Source organism: Bos grunniens, chromosome 12, assembly GCF_055505025.1.
Source record: "Bos grunniens cultivar Pamir isolate PY7600 chromosome 12, Bosgru_T2T1.0, whole genome shotgun sequence".
Classification (NCBI taxonomy): Eukaryota; Metazoa; Chordata; class Mammalia; order Artiodactyla; family Bovidae; genus Bos; species Bos grunniens.
This window is the reverse complement of record NC_141176.1, coordinates 55,763,203-55,780,255: the sequence shown is the minus strand read 5'-3', so window position 1 is coordinate 55,780,255 and position 17,053 is coordinate 55,763,203. Positions and strand designations below refer to the sequence as shown.

At 39.7% G+C, this 17,053-nt stretch overlaps 1 protein-coding gene across 37 annotated transcripts in view; it reads right to left on the bottom strand.

The window, feature by feature from the left end:
• LOC147361797 (uncharacterized) overlaps positions 1-17,053 on the bottom strand; it is a 331,684-nt gene that overhangs the window by 186,977 nt on the left and 127,654 nt on the right. For 18 of the 37 annotated variants that reach the window (XR_015138284.1, XR_015138282.1, XR_015138283.1 and 15 more), the window contains one exon: positions 10,660-10,759. The exons of 11 other annotated variants lie outside the window; for them this stretch is intronic. The gene's annotated coding sequence lies outside the window, so the exon portion shown is untranslated. 8 more of the 37 variants (XR_015138278.1, XR_015138275.1, XR_015138281.1 and 5 more) reach the window with 3 other exon arrangements.

Here is a 17,053-nt window from a genome sequence, read left to right as displayed (position 1 = left end):
ATCCTTATGATAAAAGACCATAGATTTTGTGTAGTCTCTTGGTGTTACATTTTGCTATAACTGTCATTTAATAGTTACTTCCTCAATTTGTGGTGTTTTTCTTAGTTTCAGAAAGTATGGAGTTATGTGGGAGACACATTGTCACTCCTATACTTTCAATTTTGCTTTATTTGATGTTATTTATTTTACTCTAAAATAGAAGGCCAAAATACACAACTCAGAATGAATAAATTAAATTCCCTTAAAATTCACCATGGTTAAATTTACATTCTCGTCTTCCCTCCATTGCTTTATACCTACAAATTTTTTTTCCCTCCATTTTATTAGTGGTTCTAGCTGGGGCTGGTCACAGGATTGTGGTTTCACAAAATTTCAGGGTGGTGGTACTCAGGAAGCCTTGATTTATAGCACCAAGGTTTCCATGCAATCCACTGACTTATACAAGGACATGCATTAAAATATCAAATTATAACAAAGCTGCTTTTCCAAAACACACTAACAGTCCCTGAACTTTATCAACCTAATCTTGAGAAATTTTCTCTGGACATATGAAGTGGAATTAATTCACTCAGTCACAGCTATTGAGCAATCAATACATTGCTTTGTGGAGAGACATCATAAAAATGCACTGGACACGGTTCCTGTCCTGAAAAACAATGTACTGTCAAGAAAAGGAAGAGACAGTTCCAGAAATCTCTTGCTGTGTTAACAATCCACTCTAAAATGTAGTGGCTGAAATCAGCAGCCATTTCATTGCTCACCATTCTGTGGGCCAGGAACTTGAACAGGAATCACAGGAGACAGCTTGGCTCTCGCTCCATACAATGTTGGCTGGGATAGATCGACTGGGACTGGAGGATCCAAGATGGCACACTTTAATATCCGGGGCTCTGTTGCTGGAATCTATACTCCACGTAACCTTTATCTGCACTTGGCAATCTTAGTCTGCTCTATAATTGGTAGTCTATAGTGAGCATCTTTCCAAGGTCGAAAAAGGAAACTTCAAGGACTCTTAAGACTCAGAACTAGAAGTCACACAGTGTCACATCTGTTGTACACCATTGGTCACAGCAAGTCATAGGACCAGCCACAGATCAAGATGACGGGAAAGAGACTTCATCTTTTGATAAGAGTGATAAAGTCACAGCATAGGGAGCTGGTGGGATGGGAGAAATTGTAGCTACCTTTGAAAACATTGTGCCAAGTACTTGTGAAAGAAATTAGAATAAAAAACAAAGAAAAGTAAAAAGTCAAAGTGAAAGTCTCTCAGTAGTGTCCGACTCTTTGCAACCCCATGGACTATACAGCCCATGGAATTCTCCAGGCAGAATATTGGAGTGGGTAGCCCTTCCCTTCTCCAGGGGATCTTCCCAACCCAGGGATTGAACCCAGGTCTCCCACATTGCAGGTGGCTTCTTTACCAGCTGAGCCACCAGGGAAGTCCAAAAACAAAAGAATAAATACATATATCTTTTTTTCTTTTTCCTTATAATCTTCAGATTTTTGCTTTATGTATCTTTGTTGTTACATGTCTCATGCTTTATGATGTCTATCTTCTCTGTAAATTGTACCTTTTATCATTAATAATATTCATCTTTGTTTCATTTAAAGATAAATTTAAAAAACAAGGGAATAAATACAAGTTTCACATTTATATAGATAATTATGGCACAGAAGAATTTTAAGAAACTGCTACAGTAATGAGATATACAAATCTTCTTTAATAAGAGAACATTATCCATTTTCTTATAGGCTTGAAATCATCAGGATATGTTACTATTGATAAAAAGGCCTCAAAAAAGTTGAAGGTGAAGTAAGTAGGCATATACATGCTACAAGCAAAAATATCTGTTACATCAAGCCAAAGTGAGATGGTACTTTAACAACTTTCCCCACTTTTGTGGAGAAAACGCCTGCCTAAAAAGAAGGCTCAAGGCTACTATATTCATTAAAATCAGAACTTTATGACAAAAGTCTAATTTAAAAACTATATTACTTCACACACAAAATAATTTTTTTTAATTGAAAACTCCCAGTAACTCTGAATCAAAGAAAAAATAAATTCTGAATATCCCAAATAATGAGGTATAGAAGCTACCTGTCTATCAGGATTTTTTGACAAATGTAATCCTGGATTACTGGGCTATAATGTGTTTATGTTTTCTTTAGAGAAAACTTCTGTTTTCATCTCAAAGAAATAATACAAATGCTTTTGCAAAGGAAATGACATGAATAATTTGTTACTCTATTCTGAGTGTTAACTCTATGCAAATAATTTAGTTATATGAACTGTGTGAGGTTTGAGTTAACACTCAGAAAACAGAGTAGGTTTGGCAGAAAACTAAATGACCTGATGGGCCATTCTCATCTTTCCCAGTCTTGAAGCTGGGCACATGGTTTCTCACCCAAAGAACATATTTCGCAACATCCCTAAAGGCTAGAGGTGACCTTTCAGCAACAAGCAAGGGTTTAATGTATGCTCAATTCCCAGATATTCCTATAAAACAGCTGTCACAGTTCCCCTTCTTCCTTTTCAATTTTCTGCTAACTGGAGACCATGAAAATGATAGCAGCCACCTTGAACCCACAAGGTGTAGCTATGTGTGAGAATTACAGGACCACTTTCCTGCGCTGTATGTTCCCCTGCCTTTGGACTGTTGTGTCAGTGGGAAATAAACTCTTACATTTGGGGATCTACTGTAGCTGAAGGTTATGTTTTTACAGTAGGTTACCCTATACCTTAGCAATTACACATAGGTACTATCAGTGTCACCATTTTAAATATGGAGAGCAGAGAAATTAGGGTACTTAACCAAAGCAACAACTAGTAAGTTGTAAAGACTATGTGGGAAAGTGTTAATAGCTCAGTCATGTCTGACTCTTTGCAATCCCATGAACTGTAGCCCACCAGGCTCCTCTGTCCATGGGATTTCCCAGGCAAGACTACTAGAATGGATTGCCATTTCATTCTCCAGGGGATCTTCGTGACCCAAGGGTCGAACCTGGCTGGGTCTCCTATATTGCTGGCTGATTCTTTATTGTCTGAGCCACCAAGGTCACAATATAAGGTCAGGGCCCTGGTGCTGGCCACCAAGCAATACTACTTCAATAGCTAGAGTTTGTAAAAGCCTTTGCATGATTCCAAGAAACATCTAAAAGAATTTCAAAGAAAATTAACATTTCCAAAGGGGAGGAGGTAGTTACATTACATTTGAATGAAGCAGCAGTCCCCATTTCATTAAAAAGTCCTGCTACTCTATGGCTGATTCATGTTGAGGTTTGACAGAAAACAACAAAATTCTGTAAAGCAATTATCCTTCAATTAAAAAATAAATAAATATTAATTAATTATTTTTTAAAAGTCCTGGTACTTTTTAGAGTTAGTAATACAGAGTAAAGTAAGTTAGAAAGGGAAAAACAAATATCATATATTAACACATATATATGGAATCTAGAAAAACGGTACTGATGAACCTATCTACAGGGCAGAAATAGAGATCCAGACATAGAGAATGGATTTACGGATATAACAGGGGGAAGAAGAGGGTAGAATGAATTGACAGAGTAACACTGGGATATATACATGACCATGTGTAAAACAGATAGCTAGTGGGAAGCCTCTGTATATCACAGGGAGCTCAGCCCAGTGCTCTGTGATGACCTGGAAGGGTGGGATGGGAAGTGGGGTGAGAGGAAGGCTCAAGAGGGAGGGGATATATGTATACTTACAGCTGATTCACATTGTTGCACAGCAGAAACTAACACAACATTGTAGAGCAATTCTCCAACTTAGAATATACCAAAAAAAAAGAAAAAAATTCTTATAACACAGGTATTACATAAATTCAGAACAAAGAGGAAAAATAATTTAAAGAATGAAATACTGTTTTAAAAAATCAAATTTATCTTTTCCTCTAAAAGGAAAAAATTGAAGAGCTCTTGAATAAGTTGAACCACAATGCTCTTGAATGCATCACACAGAATTGCTGGCAATACTGACTATAGCTACCAACACCTATTTTATAGTGGGTACAGATCACCACTAGCTTGACCGTAAGATGAAAAAGGAACCTAGGAAGAAGGGACGGCATACACAAAGCCAATAATTTAATAAAAAGCCACAAAGATAACAAGAAAATCCCCAGAGTATTGTAGCTCATGCATAGTGACTGTAAACTGGTTTAATGGAAATAATTCTGATCTCCTACACCCAAAGAGGAGAATTATTGATGTTACATAGGAAGTGTTACAATATCTGCTTTAATCTGGAAATTTTGGCTTCATAATTCATAGGGAAAATGTGAAAGATATATAAAGATCCCAGAAAATGGAGTAGTTCTATACAACTAACCTCATAGGAACTAGACCAGGAAACCAATGCCTCCCTCCCTATCTCCCCCTCAGAGATCACATCTTCATGCCTTTCTGCTTTTTCCTGCTAGTCTGCTTCATTCATCAGCCTCTCTTCCAGAGGTCCTTCCTGCTTCAGCTTGTAATTGTCTCCAAGTGAGTGTTTCAGCCCCTTCTACACAATAGCAACTTTTCATCCATCATTTTGATGTATGTCCCTAAGGTTAACTGCCCTATGCAAAGTCTGTTTCCCAATTCTAAATTCTTAAGAGACAAATCTGATTGGCTCTCTTCACTTTTTTTTGAGCCAGACTAAGCAAGTTTCTTGCCTTGCTGAAACATGGACTTGCTGCCTTGGGTTACGTGCACATCCCTGGCCCAGTAAGTATCAGCCAGATGGTGTGGTCACGTGATACATGACTATAACACACCCACTCATCAGTAAGCAAGGACCCTAGCAGCTTCCTGTGGCAGGGCTGAGGAAATAGGAGGTCACGATAAGCAAATCTAGTACAGTTCTGGTAATTCTGCTCAACTGAGAAACCATTTTCCACTCAGATAGTAATCAAGAAATGAGTCTTTCTACCAAAAGCATTAGAATGAAATATGCTTGCAGTGGCTTCAGTAGGAAAGAACACAGAGGCAGCTGGCCAGAGGACACAGAATACAACAGAGCAAAACACCAAGGTGGGCACAGAACGTGGGGACAGAAAGCAGAGTTGCAGCACTAACACAGAAAGAAGGGATCTGTATCAGAGAGGAGGCATCAGTCTCACATAAAAGAAATTTACTCTGGCCAGCTTGGGTATATACAAAGACACTGTATTGGATAGATATAGGGGAACATTCAGGGCTAACAGAAAAACTCAGGTAGCCATCAGGTATCCTCTAGAGAGTCTAAGTTAGAAGTTCATCCAAGTGCACTGCAGCTGGAATGGAGGGATCCAACCCATTTTAGTGTATTTGTCACTCTGTCCACTACTTCAGTTCTCAGAATTCCAGGAGTGCCCACTTCGGCTTGAGGAGGAGAAGTAAGCACCTTCAGGACTGACAAACCACCTAAAGATGGTGAGAGAATTCCCTCAGAAAGAAGCCAGATGCTATTTAAAAGTAAAGAGGGATTTCCCTGGCAGTCTAGTGGTTGAGACTCCCTGCTTCCACTACAAGGGGGTGTGGGTTCGATTCCTGGTCGGGGAACTGAGATCCTGCATGGCGCATGGCATAGTCAAAATGTCAATAAATAAATAAACAAAACTATGTAAATGTTAAGAGGGAAGAGTTGTTGAACAGAAAATAGTGATAATAACAACAATAATACCCATTATAGAAAATACTTCTTGAGCCATAAACCATTAGTAGAGGCAGTTGGCAAGAACAGCCTCTTCAAGAACACTGTTGAAATCAAACTAGAGTATACAGACAAAAATGAAGCAGATATAGAGAGGATAGAGAGATATGTTTGTTTTATAGATATAGAGAACAACTGGCGGTTATCAGTGGGGACAGGGAGGAGGGGTAAAATAGGGACCAGGGAGTGAGAGGTACAAACTGCTAGGTTTAAGACAAGCTCAAGGATGTATTGTACAACACGGGTAATATAGGTAATATATGGTGATAACTGTGAATCAAAAGTAATCCTTAAAAACTATATATTTTTAATTTTTTAATTTTAAAATACACAAATTAAAAACAAAAACATGGAAGTCATGGATGACCTTGACAAGGATAATTACAGTGGAATGCAATGAGTGAAAGATTAATGAGATGCTGCAGATCCTGGCTGATGACTTTTAAGACAGAAGCTACCCGTTGGAGTGAGGTTCACAGTTAGGCGGGGAAGAGCAGATCCAGTGTTCAAGTGGAGAATAGTGGTCGTAGGTGGAAGACCAGGCAGTTTATCCATTGCAGTTGGAGGAAGGGCAGAAGAGCCCATTTTAAGTAGGTTAGCAGATGTAACCAGAGGTGTGGAAGCTTGTTTTTCATTGAAATAGAAAGAAAGCGTCTTCTAATTTCATGGCTGCTGTCACCATCTGCAGTGATTTTGAAGCCCCAAAAAATGAAGTCTGTTACTATTTCCACTGTTTCCCCATCTACTCGCCATGAAGTGATGGGGCAGAATGCCATGATCTCAGTTTTATAAATGTTGAGTTTAAGCCAGCTTTTTCACTCTCCTCTTTCACCTTAATCAAGAGGCTCTCTAGATCGTCTTCACATTCTGCCATGAGGGTGGTATCATCTACATATCTGAGGTTATTGATATTTCTCCCCACAATCTTGATTCCAGCTTGTGCTTCATTCAGCCTGGCATTTCTCATGACGTACTCTGCATAGAAGTTAAATACTCAAGGTGACAATATACAGCCTTGACGTACTCCTTTCCCAATTTGGAACCAGTCCATTGTCCCATGTCTGGTTCTAACAGTTGCTTCTTGATCTGAAGGCAGGTTTCTCAGGAGGCAGATCAGGAGGTCTGGTATTCCTATCTCTTTAAGAATTTTCCATAGTTTGTTGTGATCCACATAGTCAAAGGCTTTAGCATAGTCAATGAAGCAGAAATAGATATTTTTCTGGAATTCTCTTGCTTTTTCTATGATCCAACAGATGTTGGCAATTTGATCTCTGGTTCCTCTGCCTTTTCTAAATTCAAAAAGATGCTTTCTCCTTGGAAGAAAAGCTATGACAAACCTAGACAGCATATTAAAAACCAGAGACATTATTTTGCCAACAAAGTTCTGTATAGTCAAGGCTATGGTTTTGCCAGTAGTCATGTATGGATGTGAGAGTTGGACCATTAAGAAGGCTGAGCACCAAAGAATTGATGCTTTCAAACTGTGGTGCTAGAGAACTCTTCAGAGTCCCTTGGACAGCAGGGAGATCAAATGAGTTACTCCTAAAGGAAATCAACCCTGAATATTCATTGGAGGGATGATGCTGAAATTGAAAGTCCATCCTTCAGCCACCTGATGTGAAGAGCCAACTCACTGGAAAAGACTCTGAAGCTGGGAAAGATTGAAGGCAGGAGTAGAAGGGGATGACAGAGGATGAGATGATTGGATGCCACCACTGACTCAATGGATATGAGTTTGAGCAAATTCTGGGAGATGGTGAAGGACAGGTAAGCCTGGCATGCTGTAGTCCTTGGGGTCACAAATAGTCGGACACAACTGAGTGACTGAACAACAACAAAAAAGAAAGCAAAGTCATTATCAGCTGAGAAGTGGAGAATAGAGAGGTCTTGGAGACAAAAGGAGAAAGAAGAACATACAAAATAGTTACCTAGGTGAGCAGGAAGGTGATTACATAGGAAATTATAATAGGATCATTTGACCTGACGAAGGTGCACTTGATTTGCAAAACTGAGGTCCTAAAGTGAGACCAGGCACCTGGCCTATATGTTTTCCTCCATCTGTGCTTCTTTGCACAGGGGCAGATGAAGAGTCAGTGCAATTTTTTTTAAGATTATATTTTAGAATTTTATTTTTTTTCAAACTTTTTATTTTTTATTAGGGTATAACAATGTTGTGATACAGTTTCAGGGGAACAGTGAAGGAACTCAGCCATTCATAGACATGTATTCATTCTCCCCCAAACTCCCCTCCCTTCCAGGCTGACCCATAACATTCAGCAGAGTTCCTTGTTCTATACAGTAGGTTTTGTTGGTTATCCATTTTAAATATAGCAGTGTGCACAAAAAGAAAGACTAGAGATCTCTTCAAGAAAATTAGAGATACCAAGGGAACATTTCACACAAAGATGGGCTTGATAAAGGACAGAAATGTTATGGAACTAACAGAAGCAGAAGATATTAAGAAGAGGTGGCAAGAATACACAGAAGAATTGCACAAAAAAGATCTTCAAGACCAAGATAATCACGATGGTGTGATCATTCACCTAGAGCCAGACATCCCAGAATGTGAAGTCAAGCGGGCCTTAGAAAGCATCACTATGAACAAAACTAGTGGAGGTGATGGAATTCCAGTTGAGCTACTAGTCCATGGGGTCACAAAGAGTTGGACACGAGTGAGAGACTTTCACTTCACTTCTAACCATTCCATTAGCAAATCCTATTGTTACCTCCACTGTATATCTGGCATCTATCAGTTTTTATCAATCCCCATGCCCACCACCTTGGCTTAGCCTTTTGTGCCAGGGTCTTGGCCATCTAACTGTTTTCCCTGTCTCAATTCTAACTATCCAGTAATGTACCCTCCACGCAACGACCAGAGTGGTCTTCTTACATCTTCATTTGATTATATAGTCCCTTACTACATCCTTTAGCAGTTTCTCACTGGACTTCTGTTTTAATCCAAATGGTGGCCACCAAAGTCCTTGCTCCTTTGCCCAGCTCTCCAACCTTCAGCACTGCTTTCTCTGAGGACCATGTTCTCTGGTTCCACTGGCCCCACTCAGCTCTGGTTCTCAAACATGCACACTCTTTTTGTGTTTGATTAATGAAATTATTTCCCCTTCTACCTGAAATGCTCTTCCTCTGGCTCATTCATTGGTCACTTTACTCAAGCTTTAGGTCTCAGGCCACATTGTTACTTTCTAGAGAAGACGTCCCTGAGCTTAGGATTGAAAGTACTTTTACCAATGATGTAATACATCACCCCGTTTGTTTTAGAGCCTTACACAATCTGAAGTCATGTTTACACATTTGTCCACCTGCACACCCCAACTAGAATGTGGGCAAGGACTCTGACTCTCCCATTTTCTTGCCTAGTCTTAGAGCAGTGGTTCTCAAACTTATTCATCTCAGGAATTTTACTTAAAAAGTATTCATGGGGACTTCCCCGGTAGTCCAGTGGTTAAGACTTCACTTCTACTGCAGGGATATGGGTTCAATCCCCAACAGAGGAACTAAGGTCCAACATGCATAAGGAGCTTTAGTATATGTGAGTTATAGCTACTATTATCTACTACATATCAGCAATTAAAACCAATAGATTTAGAAAATATACATTTCTTTATTTAAAAACAGTCATCATAACTCCACTGCATGTTGACACTTCACATTTTTATGAAAAATAATTCTATTCTCTAAAACAGTAAAATTGTCAGAGGAGTGATATTATATTTTTGCAAATATGTTTAACCTCTGATTTAATAAAAGGCATCTAAATCCTCCAAAAAAAAAGAGGACCGTTGAAAAAACTCGTAAAAGAAAGTGAAATTTGAACAAAGACAGATGAAACTAAACCAAATCTTCCAGTATAAATAAATATTACAGCTAAACTTTACATCAACCCTGTGAAATTGGAAGATAAGTCTCATTTAGAAGGAGAAACGCAAAGCACTTCAAGGTTCAATGACTTATGAGAAAAACCACACAGGAAGCAGCAGGGCAGGGATCAGTTCCTGTGCATCTGGCCCCACTCCAGAGTCTACCTAAGAACCATGACAAGGTGCTTACAAAAGGAAGAAAAGGTGCCACTGAAAGGCCCAGGCACTCAGAGAAAGGAGTCCGCAGAGATTACACAAAGCAAGGGGAGAAATCCAAAACTAGATAAAACCAGAAAATACCCTGTTGATAGGTCAAGCTAAGGATTTAACTGAACCTTTTTTTTTTTTTTTTGGCAGGGGAGGTGGGGTATAGCTGCTTTACAGTGTTGTGTTAGTTTCTGTTGTACAATGAAGTGAATCAGCTATCAGATCAGATCGGTCGCTCAGTCGTGTCCGACTCTTTGCGACCCCATGAATCGCAGCACGCCAGGCCTCCCTGTCCATCACCAACTCCCAGAGTTCACTCAGACTCACGTCCATCGAGTCAGTGATGCCATCCAGCCATCTCATCCTCTGTCATCCCCTTCTCCTCCTGCCCCCAATCCCTCCCAGCATCAGAGTCTTCCAATGAGTCAACTCTTCGCATGAGGTGGCCAAAGTACTGGAGTTTCAGCTTTAGCATCATTCCTTCCAAAGAAATCCCAGGGCTGATCTCCTTTAGAATGGACTGGTTGGATCTCCTTGCAGTCCAAGGGACTCTCAAGAGTCTTCTTCAGCATCACAGTTCAAAAGCATTAATTCTTCAGCACTCAGCCTTCTTCACAGTCCAACTCTCACATCCATACGTGACCACAGGAAAAACCATAGCCTTGACTAGACGGACCTTTGTTGGCACATATACATATATTAATATCTCCCTCTTGGACCTCCTTCCTGTGTTCTCCCACCCCCAACTCCAAACCCACCCATCTAGGTCACCACAGAGCACCAGACTAAGCTCCCTGTGCTATACAGCAAGTTCCCTTTAGCTATTGTTTTACAGCTGGTATCAGAGAAGGCAATGGCACCCCACTCCAGTACTCTTACCTGGAAAATCCCATGGATGGAGGAGCCTGGTAGGCTGCAGTCCATGGGGTCGCTAAGAGTCGGACACAACTGAGCAACTTCACTTTCACTTTTCACTTTCCTGCATTGGAGAAAGAAATGGAAACCCACTCCAGTGTTCTTGCCTGGAGAATCCAGGGACAGGGGAGCCTGGTAGGCTGAGGTCTATGGGGTCGCACAGAGTCGGACACGACTGAAGCAACTTAGCAGCAGCAGCAGCAGTGTATATATGTTAACACAATCTCCCAATTCATCCCAGCCCCCTCCGCCCCACCCGAGTCCACATGTCCATTCTCTGCATCTGCATCTCTGTTCCCTATCGCACTGCAAATAGGTTCATCAGTACCTTTTTTCTATGGTACAAATATGATTAATATACACATTATGTATATTAATTCCACAATATGTGTTAATAATATACAATATTTGTTTTCTCTGTCTGACTTATTTCACTCTGTATGACAGACTCTTTAGTTAAGAGAAAAATAAGAATTAAGAGGAGAATCTACTGCTTGTGGCTTATGATTTCTTGAATCTGGAAGTGCTGTAGTTCATTATGCAGTATGTTTCTTATTCTGAATCGTAAGGTCAGACATTCCCAGCTAATCTTGTCCTTATATCTTCCCAGGTTAAAGCCTTCTGCACCACCAGCCCTTCCATCAAGTGTTGTTCCCGACAGCGGAAGTGGGGACTGAGATCTGGCTATCTTCAGTTTAGGATTTTACACAAGGAAAACATTTTGTATAATTCCCCATCCTTGTTTTAAATAATCTTTAAACAAGAGGAATTCCTAGTAACCAGATTAATTTCATTCTGGTTTAATTCCAGGAAAAGAAGAGAGTGGAAGAGTAAGAGGGCGAGGGAGAACCTGGCTAGAATGGCCTGTGGCCCTTCCTCGGTCAGTTGTTTATGCTGTTGAGTCAAGAATTTCGCTTCTTCCCCTGCCTGTTTGTCTTCTTGAGCAAACTGAGATTCCAGATTGCAATTGTTTGTAAACAACAGAGGATTATTGGGTTGGTAGGAAAGACTTGTCTACAATCTCAGATAAACTTAAAGCCTGTGTACTAGAAACAGGCAAACATTAGTTGTGAACTAACAAGCTGACTATCTTTTTGTCTCCATCTCAGGTTTGCTGCTTATATATGGCTAATTGCTCACTGAGGGTAGACTAAACTGTGTAGAGTTAATGAATTCCACTAACAGTATACATTTAACCCTATGGTTAATAAAAGAGGGAATTCTAGTGTATTCTTTCCTCTTCCTCCTCCTCTATTCATACTTGCATGTATGTGCTAAGTCGCTTCAGTCATGTCCGACTCTTTGTGACCCAGTGGACTGCAGCCTGCCTCTGTCCATGGGATTCTCCAGGCAAGAATACTTGAGTAAGTTGCCATACCCTCCTCCAGGGGGTCTTCCGACCCAGGGATCAAACCTGTGTCTCTCACATCTCCTGCATAGGCGTGGGTTTGATTCCTGTTTGGGGAACTAAGACCCCACCAGCTACACAGTACAGCCAAATAATTAAAAGCCAGGGAAAAAAGGCCACTGGAAAGTTTTAAGGAGCAATTTGATTTAGGTCATGATATATTTTTATGATAAATTTAACATATATATTAACATATACATATGAACTGAATTTTAAAGTAAACAAACAATTTAGTGGTTTGTCATGACCATTATTAGGAAAAGGAATGGGATTAGATTGGCATGGTGTTATAGGGAGGGACTTTTACTCTATCTGTATCGCTTACATCATTTGCAATGAATATATTTATATATGACTCAAAGGATTAAATTTAAAATAGAGTAAATAATTAAAAGAAAATGTTTTAGGTATAAGCCAGAGAAATAAGTCATTATCAGACTTAGCCTGAAATTCACATTTTTTCAGAAAGAGGCACAAAGTCTGTGCCCAAGCCCAGATTTCAGCATCAGTAAGTTTAGAGGCTAAAGATGAAATTAAGTCTAAAATTTAAAAATCATAATATGTATTTATACTGTCTGAATTAGGACATATATGCTAATGTCCTACTCCAATTCCTACTCCAGGGTATCTTCCTAACCCAGGGATTGAACCCTCATCTTTTATGTCTCCTGCATTGGCAGGCGAGTTCTTTACCACTACTGCCACCTAGGAAGCCTCATATATATGCTAATACATAAAGAAATTATTCTCGTTATTAACCTTTGTTAATTTGAAACCTTGGAAAGATGATAAGAAAGAAATAAAAGCAAGACATATTCCAGAGTTTCTGCTGTATCATACAGTCTACAAAGAAACATGGGAGCAATTTAATTAGCCGTAACTTTATAAAAATCCAGTCTGGTATGCAGGTCCAAACATGAGCATCTTGCTGTATAATCACATACAGGCAACAAGTATTACTTAAATCAGGTGTAAGAGCAGATGTGATTCCTGTGGCTTTTTCTTTCATTGTAAATAGATGCCCTTTTGGACTATATGATATGTTTTTTAAAATTACATATATTCCAAACCCTGAAAGGTTATAAAAACTGCCATTTAGTGAATAGGTGAAACTTTCCTATTTACAAACATGGTTTTCAACCTGTATCTCTTTTTTATCACTCATGTTTAATTGGGATACCATCAATATTACACTCATTGTAAGTGTGAAAATGTTAGTCGCTCAGTGGTGGCCGACTCTTTGCGACCCTGTGGACTGTAGCCTGCCAGGCTCCTCTGTCCATGGAATTCTCCAGGCAAGAATACTGGAGTGGGTTCAGTTCTGATTTTAATGGCATGGGATTAGTGGGCCCTGTGACAGGGAGAATGACTAGGTACTTTGGGTCTGAAAAGTAGCTTTGACTTGATGTGCATGGTCACATTGCCTTTCTAGATAATGTAGCAGGTTGAGAAGTAACTCACCCAATTTAAGAGGATAAATGGTTCAAAGGAAAAGAGAACAGTTGTGAGTAGAACCCGGTGATGTGTCATTTAAAGTATCTTTCAGTCCAGTTCCTTAGGAAATTTGTACCAGATTCCTAGAATTTGGAGTTTAATATTAAACCAAGAGAACAACGAAGTGAAATAGCTAAATTGATAGAGATGCTGAAGACAAAAAATTAGGGCAGTGGAACGCCTTCTTAAGCATTTATTTTAAAAATCCACCAACCATTCACCTATATATTATACACGCATCACATGAGATTAAAACAAAAAACATAATTTCCTAGGAACAAGCTATTAACATGAACAGTTTTGTTTACACTAAAAAAATAATAGAAAAATCAGAATTTTTATATGCTGCAAAGCTTTAATGGTATAAATCAGAAACTTTTAAAGTTATCGTTCAAGTTTACCTTATTGAACCAAATGTGATGCATGCACTTCAAGAGATGCCTAGCAGATGACAGATAAATATATATTGAGTCCTGACTGACTGCAATGCTCCAAGCTAGAGAAAACTGGTGTAAACATTGTAAACAAGATACAATCTTGGATACACTTGGAGCTTAAAGTCTACAAGAAAAGTTAAGCATAAAACAATTAATGTCAAAGACAATTGATTAAGTGAATTGTGCTGAGAGTATACAATTAGTGATCTTGCCTATTCAGCAGGTATGAACTGAGGTCAAGTGAAGGGTTCACTGAAGAAAGGATATTTAAGTTAAAAGTGAAGAATTGGGCTTCCCTGATGGTCTGGTGGTTAAGAGTCCACCTTGTAATGCAGGAGACACAGGTTCAATCTCTGCTCTGGGAAGATCCCACATGTTGTAGGGCAACTAAGCCCTTGTACCACAACTACTGAGCCTGTGTGCCTAGAGCCCATGCTCTGCAACAAGAAGCCACAGCAATGAGAAGCCTGTACACAGCAACTAGAGAGTAGCCCCTGCTTGCTGCAAGTAGAAAAAACCCGAGCAGCAACGAAGACCTAATGCAGCCTAAGAAAATAACTAACTAAATATTTTTTAAAGTGAAGAATGAATAGGAGTTGGCTGAATAAAGAAGTGGATGGAGGGTGCAGAAAAGTATTCCCTAAAGAGGGAAGAGCCTGTGCAAAGGTCCTGAGGCAGACAGGAGGAAAATCTCAGGAGAAGGCCAGGGATTGCAGCTCAAGGCAGGTCTCAGACCAAATAGGGCCTTAGAGACCACATATGGATTCTGGCCTTATCTGAAGAATAATCAGGAGTCACTGATGTGGTTTAAACTAGGAAGAGAATATAATAAGATCTGTACTATTATAAAGTTACCTTGGCTATTGTTTGAAGAATGATTGGAAGGGATTAGTGGAACATGTGGAGATATAAAAGATATTTTTATAGTTGGTGGTTCAGCTATGGTAATGGTGCTTGGTTTCAAGAGATTGTTAAATAGATGGAATGAACAGGACTGGATATGTGACTATAAGAGAGAAAAAAGACAAAGTCCATAATATTTCATGGATTTATGGCAGGGACATATGAAAAATCAATTAGGATTCTTACTATGACCGGGTACCAGAGTTTGGACACTTCCAGTCTGCATAGCTTTGCAGTGCAGTACCTGTGAAGATATTTTAAGGGACCATTTGGATAATATTCTTCAGACATCAGGAAAATAAATACCCTCTAGACAATATCTAAGGATTCTGAGAAACTACTGCAGTAAATTAGTCCTTAAAAGAAGTTTGTGATTCTGTTCCTGAGAGCATGGGTATTAGCTACCTGTGGCTCAGTCATAAAGAACCTGCCTGTCAATGCAGAAGATGCAGAAGACCGATAGGATCCCTGGGAAGGGAAAATCCCCTGGAGAAGGAAATGGCAACTCATTCCAGTATTCTTGCCTTAAGAATTCCATGGAGGGAGGAGCCTGGTGGGCTACAGTCTGTGGGATTGCAAAGAGTTGGACACGACTGAGCGATTAAGCAACAGAGAGAAAGTAATGACAACAGAATGACAACTTTCAATATGACAAAAGAAAGAAGGTAACAACAGAGAGAAGGTGACAACAGAGAGAAGGTAACCCAAGGAAGCAGGAAAGCATCATTGTCTCCAAGAGATCTGAGAATGCCACTAAGCTCATGGCAGGAGTAATACATCACAATTCTTTGCTAAATGTTTCTGGAGAAGAAGAAGCTGTTCTCTATAAAAGTTCCCCAAAGTTGCTGCCAATTATCTACCTAGAGTTGGAATCCCAGAAATCCTGAACCAAGATTTTTTTTTAAGTTTCATTTTATTTATGGCCGCGCTGGGTCTTTCTTGCTGCATGCAGGCTTTCTCTAGCTGTGGTGAGCAGGGGCTGCTCTTAGTCGTGGTGTGCAGTCTTATTGCGGTCCCTTTTCTTGTTGTGGAGCTCAGGCTCTAGGGGCATGGGCTTCAGTACTTGTGACTCCAGGACTCTGAAGTGTGGGCTCAGTAATTGTGGTGCACTGGCTTAGTTGCTTTTCGGCGTGTAGGATCTTTCCGGACCAGGGATAAAACCCATGTCCCTTGCATTGGCAGGGGGATTCCTAGCCACTAGGCACCAAGGAAGCCTCTGAATCAAGATTTAAGATTGTGACAAACAGTGTGATGTAGTCTCCTAATTATTCGTAGCAGAAAATCTCAAGGAAGAAAGTAAACATGGAATATGATGCAGGTATCTATTTGACTTAGCTCATGGAAATAATTATATGTATATATAGAACACTTACTAGGATGCATGCCTGTGTAGTATGTCTGAGCCTCCTTGTTATATAATCTCTACTTCCACACCCCCTCCTAATATCTTGTTAGTTGGATGATAATTCTTTTTCTTAGGCTCCTTCTTGAGGATACATTTTTAAAGAGAATTCTTAAGCCTCTAGGAGGTATCTTTTGTCCTATAGTTAATCTCTTAATAAGACCAATTTAGCTGTAATATAAATGGTAACGTAGAGTGAACTATTTACTGCACAATTCTGAACTTGCTCAGAGATTGCCTATAAGCAGGCTGGCATTACCCGTGGGCAGAGTTGGTGAAGAGAAATGTGGAAACGTTTCAGAACCATAGAGGAGATTCAGGCTTTTTAACCCTCGTTCTGGGAAGAGTGATTTCAGACTTGCCAGCTTTTCAAAGAGACTACTGTATGTAAGGGCTGTGCTGGGCATAGTGGTGTCTGTTCTTAAAATCGGGGATACAGGACTCAGATTTGTGTTAAAGGCATAACAATAACTGGCTTCTATTTGCAAAAGGGCCAATGGACATAGACCAGGACAAACAATATGACTGGAAATCACCCATGTGAGTTAGAAAATTACCTGTGTATTCCTAGGTGTGAAACACAGTAAAAATATTCCATTTGAATTTCTTGGGTTATATGTCTACTTCCTTTTTTTTCACAGATTCACACTATCATGATTAGTTTAATTCCGTTTGCCACTGTTGAGTAGTCTGCCATTTGGAACAAGCTTGCAT